Here is a 14686-nt window from a genome sequence, read left to right on the forward strand (position 1 = left end):
TGGAAATGTTCTGTTTTGGAAAATGTCTATATTGTCATTGATTAATGTGCAATGAGGGGTGCATAGAAGTAGAGGGTAGAGAGGAGATACCATTAGAAATGTTCTGAAGTTTTCCCAACATTTTGTAGATTTATGCTAAAGTCAAAGAAATTTCTGTGTGGCATGAATGCTACTAGAACAGACTTTTTCATGATGGATCTGATGTTAAAGTTGGCAGATAATACAGAAATTGACAGTGAAATAAGAGGAAGAAAGTAGTAGATTATAGCAAGGCATAGAATAACAAAATAGTCAATAATAGTAAAAAGACCTGGAAGTGGACTAGATCCAGGCTAAAGCTGTAACACGCTAAAGAGGTCTGAATATATAATGAAAAAGGAATTAAATGACCAAGTTCTGGGGAAAGAATATGTAAATACACATAATTTAATAATTCCTTCCATCACAGGTACACTGGGCTGAATGGCCTCTTTCTACAATATACATTTATACTCATCTTTTTCAAAGGAAATGCAGATACTATGGTGCAGGCAAGCTTCATATGAAAAATACTTGGCAACTGGAATGAAAAAAATAGATTCTAATGCGTGCTTCAAACACTTTGTAGTTACCATTGCCTAACTAGTATATTATATGCACATGATGGAACCAAGGAGTTAAAAACTTTAAAATTAATGATAATTCAGAAGACAAAGACTGGAAGAGGTAAACTAAAGGTCCCGCTGAATACCAGTGATTATTTTGGTCACAGTCCTCTGAGCTGGTCTTTGTTCAAATTCCTACACACTTCATGCCTGTGCAAAGCTTATAAAAGAAACTTTCAAAAACCTGTATTAAGCTCCAAGGGACTGGGGGGAGTGAGGTCAGGGATAGAAATTAGAGGTATCAAGTTGGTTGTAAAGTTAAGAATGATCAGAGGAATTTAGTTCAGGGGCAAACCCTGGAGTGATTGGGATCACCGGTGAGATGTTAGGTAGGGATAGGTATATGGTGGGGTTCCCTCAGTGAATAGGTCAGCATGGTAACCCACTTGAGTGGGGTAGCCAGCCCCAAGGGCAATGCTGTTTCTCAACCTGAAGTACCTCCTTGAATTTCCAGATAGCACAAAACAACAAGGAAACTTTAAAATATGTTTTCCACCTCAGAAATGATTAATTCGCACATGCATCTTGTTGCTGACAAACAGTGATCTACATCCAGCTCTCTAGGCCATTCTATTTTGTGATTTCATATTTCTAATGAGGAAATGGCTGAGAGGGACATGGATTAGGGGCAGAAACTTTAAAATGTAGCTACCTCTGACTTGTGCTACTTTGAGCACAAATTCTCATTGAAAGAATATATTTATAATTTATAATAAGTGGGTTTTTTTAAACCTGTTACATTTGGAAAGAAGATCCATTGCTTGATAGCTGAAGGGCAAAATTCTCCCCTTTATATTGCCAAAGAAAGGTTCCTACATGGGTTTGGATTACAAATTCAAATCAATACATTATTGTTAAATGTGCAAATGCATTTGGCTTAATGATTTAATATTAGAAATAGAAACAATAAGACAAAGGAAACAATTTGATATGTTATTGAAACAATGAAACACTAAGCACTTTCTTATTATAATTCATGAGAACAGATTGCTTTGCGATGTGTTGCAAATTCAATTCATATTTGGTGCTTCTTGGGACAGGTAAAAATAACCATTATAGATTCTCTTTATATTTGCTCTCCATCAGTTCATTTGCTGAGATCTATTATTCCCATATGCTATTAACAAAAATACCATTACTGCATGCATGTATTGTGCGTATCATTTATATTGTTTTAGAATCTCAAATATTTATGGATTTATCATTTATTTAAAGTAAGGAAAAAGGAGCAAGTCCAAGGGTAGATTGAATTAAACTGAAGAAGGCACTTAATTGATCAGTTGCAGCAATCACTGAAGAGTCCTTGGAATCACTGCCATGCTTCTACTTCACTCAGCAAATTCTACCTCGGACAACTCCCTCCATATATTCACATCCAGAAAGTTCAGAAAGTTTGTGCATAAGATGCAAGTTTTTAGAGCTCAACTATACTGTGGAGTCTATCTGGCTATCAAAGCATGAAAAACATCCTCTTACTTCGCTCTGCCAGAGGCAACTTATGGAGTGCTCATTATCATGATTGCATCACTATCACCATGATTCACTTAATCATGTGACTTTATTTTTCTTGAAAAGCTCAGTGAGAAGTAGTATCTAAAGTCTAGAAACATCATTGCAACATCTTATCATCACAATCACAACACTAATTTGGATGGAAATCTAATATGAAGATGGAGGTGTTTGCAATGCAACTGGAAGCTGCATTCCTGCATTCAAAGAAAGCAGGAAAATCATGGACAGGAAGCTGAGAATTGCATAGACCGATTAAAGTTAGATTGTAGTAAAATGGCAACAAGGGTCTGTTTCACAATGCAGTTGGTGCATTTCTTTCATACCTATACTTCCTACAAGAGAATTTGAAATGTAAATCGCATTGGTTTTCCCATCAAAATCCATAAATTTGAGTGACTTTATAAATATTTTGCACTTCTTGAAATTAAACAGTGCTCACAGGTATCAGAAGTCGACTTTTTAAATAGGACAGGAAGGGGAAGCCCTCTTTTGGTCAGGATCGACTATGAATGTTGCATCCTACCTGTAGTTGTCCGCATTGTTGGTGCAGCACCGTCAGTTGATACACAAGCCAGGGCAGTACGAAATGGAGAGTGAACTGTTGCCTATACAGCAGGTTCCCCCTCTCCACGCAGCTGATAAATCCAAAGCAATGGCAGAGACCTGATACAATTTGGCACCAGCAGTGTTGCAGGAGTTGCCCATCAACATTGAACTCAAGGTAGGACTGCCTTAGGGACTCCAGCTCTGGATTTTTTCTCATGGTTTATTCCCGAAGACTTCCCAATGAGTGGGTACAGCCCCAAGGCAGGGAAGGTTTGAGATCAGCGTTTTCCTTCTCCTAGATAAGCGGACAACCTCAGCTGATGAGCCCTATCTGCCTGAAGTGACTGCTTTTAAGGCACCAGTAATTTGCCTTTGTCCCTTCTCCTGTCAGTAGAAATAGTTCCATGGTGCTTAGTGGCTAAGTGACCCATGGAAGATAAGAACTGAGCTTAGTTGTCAGAAGCTATTTGAGACACACATCATTGGGAGCATTTAATAGGTAATGGGAGCATGGAACCTTGAGCTTGATGGTTTTTAGCAAGAGTTGAAATATCTGGTTCAAGTTGTGACAGCCAAAGCCTGAAGTCCCCACAATGCCCAAGTGGTTTTTGTTTTTTGGTAAATATGTGGTTCACTGCACTGAGGCCTTTTTCAACACGATAGGAAGATGGAAATGCAATGAAGAGCAACTTGGCTCTTCTCCAAAGACCAAGAAACTTCATATAACAGAAGCCATGTACAACAAAAGCCGATGTTCTGAAAAGCGTTTTTGCTTCTTCACCATTCTGAATTTCAATAATTTCTTATTACAAGACCTCTTCCTGTTCTTCCACTTTGCAAAGAATTGGGTTAATTACCCAGTCCAGAATTTCCAGATTGTTTAAAACCTTGAATTGATTCTGAAAACCCTTCTTCAGTGATTGCTGGTGCAAACAGTATTTCTGCAAATCTGTGAAAGAGAGTGTCGTACTTTCCATGCAGGGAAACTGTGAGAACATTATTTTCCCAATGTTTTGCTTATATATTTCCAATTTTCTGATAAAAGTGGACACTGTACTTTTTGTCTGGTTTAGATTGAAATTCTCACGTTGCAGTTTCATATTTAGAATGGTCATTTTGTCATACAGATTGGCTAGGTATGCTACACTTCCATGTAGAAGTACAATTTTATTTCCCAAGCACTTGTTGACTCTGAGCAAAAATTCAATCAATGGCCAGAAGATCAAATAAATGTTTTAAGCAGCAGCCTTTTGGTAACCAATGCACTTCAGTGTGAAGAAGCAAGTGCTCAAACTCTTCATCATTATCTTGGCATAACTGGTGAAATATTCTGCTATTTAATGGATGAGCTTTAATGTTGTTGACAGCAGATATTACAAGAGGCATGCTTGAAAAAAGTTACTGGCTGAGGTTTTTGGCTGTGAGCTGTTGATGATGAATTACACCATGGATTGATTGCAAATGGACTTGGAATAACTTTTTTTAAAAATGCCACTAACCAGCAATGCAACCTGTCAGATATGGTGCTCCATCTGTTTCCACATGAAATGATGTTCCTAACTGGAATACTTTTATCCTCTATATACATTCTGAGCTCATTGTAGATTGATTCTCTGTTGACATTTGTTTTCAGCTTTTTAGAAAAACAAACCTCTTCATAAACTTTTCCATTTTTGATAAACTATACATATGCCATTAGCAATGCCTCATTGTCTTGCACAGTTGGCTCATCCAGTTCTTTCCCAAATTCTGTTTTTGTAGCTCTGTGCTACAAAAGTTGATATTCAATGTCTTCACTCATTTCATCAATACGAAGAGCTACAGTTTATTGCTCAGAGAAATTGATTTTAAAATACGGGTATCCATTTTAAGAATAGTGGTGAGCACTTCTGATACAGCAGGTATTATTAATCTCTCACCAATTGTATGAGTTTTTCTACACTATGCTGTCATTCTGAAAATGTTATACGAAGCAATGAGACCACTGTCAAGGTCATTTTTAGCTTACTTGGCAAATGACTCGAGTGTCCAACACATTTCAAATGCTTCTTTCATCTTCTGGAACTGAGTAGTGCCATAAGTAGCCTTTTCAGGATGTCTTTTGTGGTAGTGTTCCTGCAACCTTGATGGTTTCATGGCTTCATTAGACAGTACAGTATTACAAGTAAGGCACATGGAGCATCACTGCTCTAAAGGGAAAGGAATAAAACTATACTCCAGGAACGCAACATTGTATTGATGCACTTTCTGTAGTTTCTGTTTCTTAGCAGGATTAGAATTCAAGGCTTCACTGCCTTCAGACTCAAAGAGAACATGCTGTACATATTTAACCATTATTAATGGGTCTGAATTAAAATAAAAAATGAACACAGACTGGGAATGCCCATTGGATGTTGACAATGGAAGTAAGTTGACACAGATGGAATGATGGTAGTGGCATGCAAAGGAACATCGAGGTGAAGATGAAGACGATCACATTGGTGAAAATTACATTGATAAAGAGTCAGATTGGAATCTGAATGTGGACAGGATAGAGCTGGTGTTCGGCAAGCTACCTTTGTACTATTCTGGTTAACATGATTGACCAATTATGTAAGGTTCTATAATTATAGTGCTCATAGTTAAGGTGCTGCTTACTGCTGCTACCACCCCCCCCCCCCCCCAGGAATCTTGAATATCCCCTAATGCATCCTATTTCCTGTAACACCCCCTTAGGACACCTAGCTGCCCCCTTGGAGGGTGGTACCGCTATTATTGGGCTTCACTGCCTTACACTGTTTTGGTGCGATGACAGTTTGACACGTGAATCCCTAACTCCGTGCTATGGAAATCACTGTGACTTGGGGTGACATTATCACAGTTTATAGGTTGAGCATATGGAGTGTGGAACTCAAGGGCACCCCAAAGCTCAAGGTGATACTTGAAATATGTTCAGTGCAGGAATTCAGAATGCAGCATGTACCTTCAGCAGCTCAAAATCCTAGCAAACCTCTCTTCGTGAGATGCCTATTACTTATTCCTCAAGGAGTTGTGGTTGAATCCCTCTATTCTTGTCTACAGAGCATCCCAAATGTCATGGTGGATGCAAACAGTTACTGCTGCTTGGAATGATCTAATGGCTGAGAAGTCTACAATTCTGTTAACTTTCATCTCAGCTCTGAAAGTGCATAGGTGGACATCTCCTGGCCAGAGCCCTTTTACTTCCTTCTCTTTTGACCTTCTCTGGCAAGTTGCCCTTACCGTGGGCAATGCAACAATTTCAGGAACTTTGCCTCTTAAAGCAGCAATTTTCAAATGGTTCAATGTAATAGCAGAGAATGGTCTATGAAACAGAAAAAAAGCACAGAGAATGAATGATAGAAATGTTAGAACCCCAAAGCCTGCCTCCCCCCCTCACTCTCAAGCAACCGCAAAAGCATCAAGCCTTCCCCTTCCCCTTCCCCTCCTCCTACTTGCTCCAGCAAAATCTCTGATTCCCCCACCACCCACTCTGCAAGGAATAGCGAGGTCCCCACAGAGTCAATAAGTCCATCAAAAAAGCTAATGTCCAAGCCAACGCTTTGACGTCTCCATTTCTCCTTGGAGTGACGGAGGATGAGAGGTGACCTGATAGAGGTGTATAAAATTTTGAGAGGCATTGATCGTGTGGATAGTCAGAGGCTTTTTCCCAGGGCTGAAATGTTTGCCACAAGAAGACACAGGTTTAAAGTGCTGGGGAGTAGGTACAGAGGAGATGTCAGGGGTAAGTTTTTTACTCAGAGAGTGGTTGGTGCATGGAATGGGCTGCCAGCAAAGGTGGTGGAGGCGGACACATTAGGGTCTTTTAAGAAGCTTTTGGATAGGTACATGGATCTTAGAAAAATAGAGAGCTATAGGTAAGCTTAGTAATTTCTAAGGTAGGGACATGTTGGGCACAACTTTGTGGGCTGAAGGGCCTGTAGTGTGCTGTAGGTGTTCTATGTTTCTATCTCAGACAGGTTCTCACTCACTAACGAAGGAGAGAGATATTGCTTCTGCAGCAAACAAGCAGCTTCTTGTTTCAATGTTACAATCTGCCACGTTGCTTGTCTGAGTCCTCCATCCCGAGGACCAGCAGAATCTCACTCACCATCTAAAAGGTGCGTGAGATTACTCAAGTGCAGTGGCCTACCAACAGCAACGCACACAGCTCGCTGTCTCAATGTTTCAAATCTCCCAGGATGCTTCAATCGGTGACATTGGCGAGGAATCGGTTCGTCCACGGGGCTGTACCTGGAGGCACGTGTTTTCCAAGCTACACATGGAGATATTGAAACACTAGGCTGAGAACAAGAACCCACCACCTGTGGACAACCATAGTTTGAGCAGCCAGCGTAGGCCATGGACTCTGACAGGACCCCAGCCACCTTGACAAGAAAAGAAAGCTGAGAAAAAAATAGAAGAAGCTGTTTCACTGACGAACGGAAAGAAGTTGCCTTTCCTCTGTTGGTCTGCAACAACCTCTGGTGCCATCTTACCTAGCAATCTATAACAAGCAAGTTGACTTAACATTCACCTAACTTTTCTCACACCTTCTAGATTCAATCCCTTGTTGTCTCAAACTATCTGACTACCATGCAACTCATTTCCCAGTGTGATATGAGGTTATTTGAAATAAAACTGAAGGAGAATGTGTCTCTGTTGTTACAACCCATTTTTATGCGCTCCACACTTAGTGCTCCTCTTGTGAATCTGTTTCACTTATGGTCCTTCAGTTGACCATTGCACAGAGAATGACATCTGTGGTATGTGGATCTGCTCATTTTACTCATGGAAGTGACCGAAATTTTCTTTACATGTAATGTATGCTGTTCACATTTTCTGAATGTGTTTGTGCTACAGATCTAATGTGTTACACCTAAAACATGCTACACAATTACACCTTCCTCAAAACGGACGAATTTGATAACTACTTCAAAAGTAGGCAACCTGAGGTACATGTCTAGAAGGCACTCCTCTTCAATTTTGCTGAAATGATATAGCTATAGCCATGGCAGAATTATCAGTCAGATATTCTTCACCAAGGTACTCAGGTTGCATTTGCTGCAATTTCTCTGGCAAACTGAACTTGTAATGTCAAGTTACTTTAAAGCCTGAAAATATGCCCAGCATGTATCCAACGGCTATCAGATTCTTGAAGCAATCTCTTATATGAAAAGATGGACTGACAATCTGCACTTCATCCTTAACCTGCACTGCACTTTTTCTTTTTGTTTTACCTTATTCTAGCTCAATACACTGTGGAGCCATTTTATTTGTATAAATAAGCAAGAAAAGCTTTTCACTGTATTTTAGTACATGTGACGACAATAATAAACCAACCTAACAACCAAATGTTCACAACGACCTAAAGATTTATAAGTCTCTTTCCTCCCTCCAGCCATAGGCATTCATTATATACATTTTTACATTGTTTATTGCAAGCTTACCATCAGTGACAAGAATCTCAGGCAACCGTCTCAGGCCTCCAGTCCATATTTATTTCAAATGATTCGTAGGAATTCTTAGCAACTGTTGTGTGGATCAATTGTCCATCTGAAGTTTGCATATAAATGCTTCCTGCACCTATTTTCAGACGTAATATTTATGTTTCCATGATGTTGGTTCCCATAAGCGGCACTGTAATGACGATACAATAGAAATAATATATAACTATGAACAAAGAGTTATCTAAAAACAACAGAAACAATGTTGAGGCTTTTGGCACTCATTATCAAAGAGGTGCAATTTCTGGCAACCATGTACACACAGATAAATATTATAATTGAGAATTTATATTTTCAATGTTCCTATTCCTTTAGTAATTTCACTTTCTCATTACTGAGTGAGTTGCATGGAATGACATGAAATTATGTACTTAACTGACGGATTTACTCTAAACTTGGAAGAAAATCTTACAATTAGTTCAAGATAGATTATCATTTTTAGCAATGTGACAATCACTGTCAAACAATTGTTCTGGAGCTATAAAAGTAAGCATGGAGTGGGAGTGCCGTCCTTTCAAATGAGAATTGTTGCTTGTTCTGCTTATTTCCTTTTCGTTCAGTTTGATCTTTATTTCTTGTTGTCTTCTTTTCTCTGGAACAGTTGGCATCAAAATAGTTGATCTAATTTGTATATGCTAGTTCAAAGCCCTCAATTCTGAGTAAGTGTTCTGCATTGTTTGGCTCAGATAGAAGGAAATTGCTTTTCCTGTCCAAACATTTCCCAGCAGAACAATTCTTAACATCTGTGGATTTTAGTGAAAGGGATCTATATAAAGGAAGAGGTATATGTACAATAAGTAGCACTAGTTTGCTTATATTGCTTCCGACCAGATCAAACACATCAGTCTTTGATATACAACCGGGATTAGCTCTCTAAAAATGATCTTGATTTTTTTGGGTGTTATCAAAATACTGACTTTGTCGTTGTTGTTTTTGTTTTAGAGGCTTTAGTTTTAGAGGGATATGGACCAAATACCGGGAAATCTGACTAGTTCAGGAAGTAACCTTGGTCAGCAGTCCAGATGAAGAATCTCGGCCCGAAACATAGACTCTCTATTCATTTCCATAGATACTGCCCGTCCTGCTGAGTTCCTTCAGCATTTTGTGTGTTGTACTTGGCGTGGACGAGTTGGGTCAGAAGATCAGTCTAACAATGTATAACTCGCTGACACTTATACTAAGCTAGAAATTGAAGCCTATTATTTGCTCGTGTCAGAAGTAACTTATTCCCATAGCCATCTCCCTAATTTAAGAAAACCATGAAAACAACATAAATAATTGAAAGCATAAAAATGAAATAATATATTTTTAATGTGACTTTCCTTCCACTCTGCCTCTGTCCTTTGCTCTGCAAACTCATAGAAATCCATGGGATCTCAGATCAAGCCTGTCAAAGGAATCACGTGGTGAAATCATTTATTTTCACCAGCTGGGCAATCTGACTAAGGCTGTACTATTCTATTGAACACAACATCAGTAAGTCTGGGACTTCTACAATTGAGAATACACATGTAAATGCCCTGAATCTATTGTCATTTAAATAGCCAAATGCCTTTGTTCCCATTTCAAAGCTTCAGTTTGCTCACTCTGTCAATCTGCCTTTTTGAATTTGGAAGCATAAACTTAGGGGCCCATGTTTTATGAAGATAAGACCATAGACCGTAGACCTTACTGCCAATCCTTTGCCACCCTTCCATGTAAAAGTACTAGGTTTAATAGGTAAAAACTCCTAGACACTGAATTGTTATATTTAAAATAAAATCTGAAAGTGCTTAGCAACATTTTGCTTTATTTTCTACTATATGGTTTATAATGCTGTTTTAGGAGCTAAACAGAGTTGTGTATAGTGCTGAGGACTGTATGGAAAGGATAAAAACTGTGATATCAACAGATGTGTAATAAGACCATTATAACAACTGACTACATATCTGACAGATTATGACAAATTGTCAATATTACAGCACTTAGAGCACATCAGTGGAGTCTGAGAAAGTATTTGGATCAGCGTTTCAGTTTTTAGTATAGATTTAGTGGAACAGTTTGCTTTCACAGACAGTAGTAGATTGACAAGATACACGAGCCAAATATTTTCCAACCTGCAGTCAGCACTCTTTCTGACAAAAAAAACTCCAGCTCTGTTATATTACACTGAAAAAGGCCAAAGTCAAAGTCACAAATGGTTTGTCTGATGGAAAACATGAGATCATGACTATGCTACACAGTAACCTCTTCATCCCTTGAAACCACTCAACAAATGTTGGCACAATTATTCAGAATCAGAATCAGGTTTATTATCACCGGCATGTGACGTGAAATTTGTTAACTTAGCAGCAGCAGTTCAATGCAATACATAATCTAGCAGAGAGAGAGAAAAATAAATAAATAAAATAAAACATAATAATAAATAGACATGTAAATCAATCATGTTTATTGAATAGATTATTTTAAAATATGCAAAATCAGAAATGCTATATACTCAAAAATTAAGGTAGTGTCCAAAGCTTCAAAGTCCATTCAGGAATCAGATGGCAGGGGGAAGAATCTGTTCCTGAATTGCTGAGTGTGTGCCTTCAAGGTTCTGTATCTCCTACCTGATGGTAACAGTGAGAAAAGGGCATGCCCTGGGTGCTGGAGGTCCTTAATAATGGATGCTGCCTTTCTGAGACACCGCTCCCTAAAGATGTCCTGAGCACTTTGCAGGCTAGTACCCAAGATGGAACTGACTAGATTTATAACCTTCTACAGCTTCTTTCAGTCCTGTGCAGTAGCCCCTCCATAGCAGACAGTGTTGCAGCCTGTCAAAATGCTCTCCATAGTACAACTATAGACGTTTTTGAGTGTATTTGTTGACATGCCAAATTGCTTCAAACTCCTAATAAAGTATAGCTGCTGCAATGCCTTCTTTATGACTACATCAATGTGTTGGGACCAGGTTAGATCCTCAGAGATCTTGACACCCAGAAACTTGAAGCTGCTCACTCTCACCACTTCCGATCCCTCTATGAGGATTGGTATGTGTTCCTTCATCTTACTCTTGCTGAAGTCCACAATCAGCTCTTTTGTCTTACGGATGATGAGTGCTAGGTTGTTGCTGCGGCACCATTCCACCAGTTGGCATATCTCACTCCTGTACACCCTCTTGTCACCACCTGAGATTCTACCAACAATGGTGGTATCGTCAGCAAATTTGTAGATGATTAGTTTCAACTTGATCATGGATAAAGATAGATCTGTTCCTCGGGTTGAAGTTCTAAACTGGAAAAAGGCCAAATTTGAAGAAATGAGAAAGGATCTAAAAAGCATAGATTAGGATAGGTTGTTCTCTGGCAAGGATGTGATTGGTAAGAGGGAGCCCTTCAAAGGAGAAATTTTGAGAGTGCAGAGTTTGTATGTTCCTGTCAGGGTTAAAGGCAAAACAAATAAGAATAAGGAACCTTGGATCTCTAGGGATATTGGAACTCTGATAAAGAAGAAGAGAGATATGTATAACATGTATAGGCAACAGGGAGGAAATAAGATGCTTGAGGAGTATAAAAAGAGTAAGAAAATACTTAAGAAAGAAATCAGGAGGGCCAAAAGAAGACATGAGGTTGCTTTGGCAGTCAGGGTGAAGGATAACCTTAAGAGCATCTACAGGTATGTTAAGAGCAAAGGGATAGTAAGGGATAAAACTGGTCCTCTTGAAGATCAGAGTGGTCGGCTATGTATGGAACCAAAAGAAATGGGGAAGATATTAAATGATTTTTTTGCATCTGTATTTACTAAGGAAACTGAAATGGAGTCTATGGAAACAAGCAAACAAGTAGGGAGGTCATGGAACTTATACAGATTAAAGAGGAGGAGGTGCTTGCTGCCTTGAGGCAAATCAGAGTAGATAAATCCCCAGGACCTGACAGGGTATTCCCTCAGACCTTGAAGGAGACTAGTGTTGAAATTGCAGGGGCCTTGGCAGAAGTATTTAAAATGTCGATATCCACGGGTCAGGTGCCGGAGGATTGGAGGATAGCTCATGTAGTTCTGTTGTTTAAAAAAGGCTCAAAAAGTAAGCCGGGAAATTATAGGCCGGTAAGTTTGACATCGGTAGTAGGTAAATTATTGGAAGGAATACTAAGAGATAGGATCTACAAGTATTTGGATAGACAGGGACTTATTAGAAACAGTCAGCATAGCTTTGTGCGCGGTAGGTCACGTTTAACCAATCTATTAGAGCTTTTTGAGGAAGTTACCAAGAAAGTGGATGAAGGGAAGGCAGTGGATGTTGTATACATGGACTTCAGTAAGGCCTTTGACAAGGTCCTGCATGGGAGGTTAGTTAGGAAGATTCAGTTGCTAGGTATACACGGAAAGGTAGTAAATTGGATTAGACATTGGCTCAATGGAAGAAGCCGGAGAGTGGTAGTGGAGGATTGTTACTCTGAGTGGAGGCCTGTGACAAGTGGTGTGCCACAGGGATCAGTGCTGGGTCCATTATTATTTGTCATCTATATCAATGATCTGGATGATAATGTGGCAAATTGGATCAGCAAATTTACTGATGATACAAAGATTGGAGGTGTAGTGGACTGTGAGGAAGGTTTTCAAAGCTTGCAGAGGGATTTGGACCAGTTGGAGGAATGGGCAGAAAAATGGCAGATGGTGTTTAATGTGGACAAGTGTGAGGTATTGCACTTCGGAAGGTTAAACCAAGGTAGAACATGCAAGGTAAATGGTAGGACACTGAGGAGTGCAGTAGAATAGAGGGATCTGGGAGTACAGATACATAATTCCCTAAAAGTGGTGTCACAAGTAGATAGGGTTGTAAAGAGAGCTTTTGGTACATTGGCCTTTATAAATCAAAGTATTGAGTATGAGTTGGAATGTAATGGTGAGGTTGTATAAGGCATTGGTGAGACTGAATTTGGAGTATTGTGTACAATTTTGGTCACCTAATTACAGGAAGGATATTAATAAGGTTGAAAGAGTGCAGAGAAGGTTTACAAGGATGTTGCCGGGACTTGAGAAACTGAATTACAGAGAAAGGTCGAATAGGTTAGGACTTTATTCCCTGGAGCGTAGGAGAATGACGGGTGATTTGATAGAGGTGTATCAAATTATGATGGGTATAGATAGAGTGAATGTAAGCAGGCTTTTTCCACTGAGGCCAGGGGAGAAAAAGAAAACAGAGGTCATGGGTTAAGGTGAAGGGGGAAAAGTTTAAAGGGAACATTGGGGGGGCTTCTTCATGCAGAGAGTGGTGGGAGTGTGGAATGAGCTGCCAGATGAAGGGGTAAATGCGGGCTCACTTTTGACATTTAAAAAAAACTTGGACAGGTATATGGATGAGAGGGGTTTCCAGGGATATGGCCCAGGTCAGTGGGACTAGGCAGAGAAATGGTTTGGCACAGCCAAGAAAGGCCCGAAGACCTGTTTCTGTGCTGTAATGTTCTATGGTTCTATGCTTCTATGATATTTGAGCTATGCCTAGCCACACAGTCATGTCTATAAAGAGAGTAGTGCAGTGGGCTAAGCACACACCCCTGAGGTGCGCCAGTATTGATCGTCAGCGAAGAGGATATGTTAACACCAATCTGCACAGACTCTGGTCTTCCGGTTAGGAAGTCGAGGATCCTGTTATAGAGTCTCTTCCAACACTTCCCTTCTATAGTTCAGATGAGTGGGATTGTCCTTGCTGGCTCCATGCTTAGCTCCTGAAACCAAAGAATCTCCTGCAATGATTTTACTTCCTGTACCTGATCATCATCCTCAGACTTCTCCCACACCTCCTTGGCCACCAGCTATTTCTCACCTGTAACTTGCCATTGCCAAAATGAAAAGTATGATTCTGGGTTGCGCAGCCACTAACATTTTTCACATCACTGCCGGCTATCTTTGTCACAGCACCGCACTGCAGAACTATTACAAAATGGAATGTAATTTCTTCCAGTTAAACTGTCGGAGGGTCATGTTGCCTTCAGTCATTATCACAAAGGTAGCTCCTTTCTGGACACAGTTTCAGACTGAACAAACCTGTACAAATTTCAACTAATCATTTGTCATAAGTAGGGATTTTGATCCAGTATTGCATGTTTCTATCTCAATGCCTCTGCCTCAGCTCAAGTCCTAATGAAAATCTCATTAATGATTTAATACATCCAGCCCAAGTATTGAAATGATCACATGACTGGTTTCCTGTTTTTCCTAGTTTGTTTACTTGCTTTCAGTTGCCCATACCTAGCTAGAGCAACTACTGTTCACAAATTAATCCTGTTCTTACTGAACTTCATTTTTGGCTCTAAGTCTTACTTTCTTGATTCACTGAAGGATCTTAAACTCTCAACCTCTGCAGTCCTCCAGCATCATCCATTTAACCCTTGATGGCAAATTTACAGTGGCCTGGGCCCCAAATCTGGAATTCTATTCCCAAAATCACTCTACTCAACCTACTTTAAATTTTCATTAAGACACACTGCTTTCTCCAAACACTTAACCAGTGCTTCTGGT

Source organism: Hemitrygon akajei, chromosome 3 (genome assembly GCF_048418815.1).
Source record: "Hemitrygon akajei chromosome 3, sHemAka1.3, whole genome shotgun sequence".
In the NCBI taxonomy this organism is placed as follows: Eukaryota; Metazoa; Chordata; class Chondrichthyes; order Myliobatiformes; family Dasyatidae; genus Hemitrygon; species Hemitrygon akajei.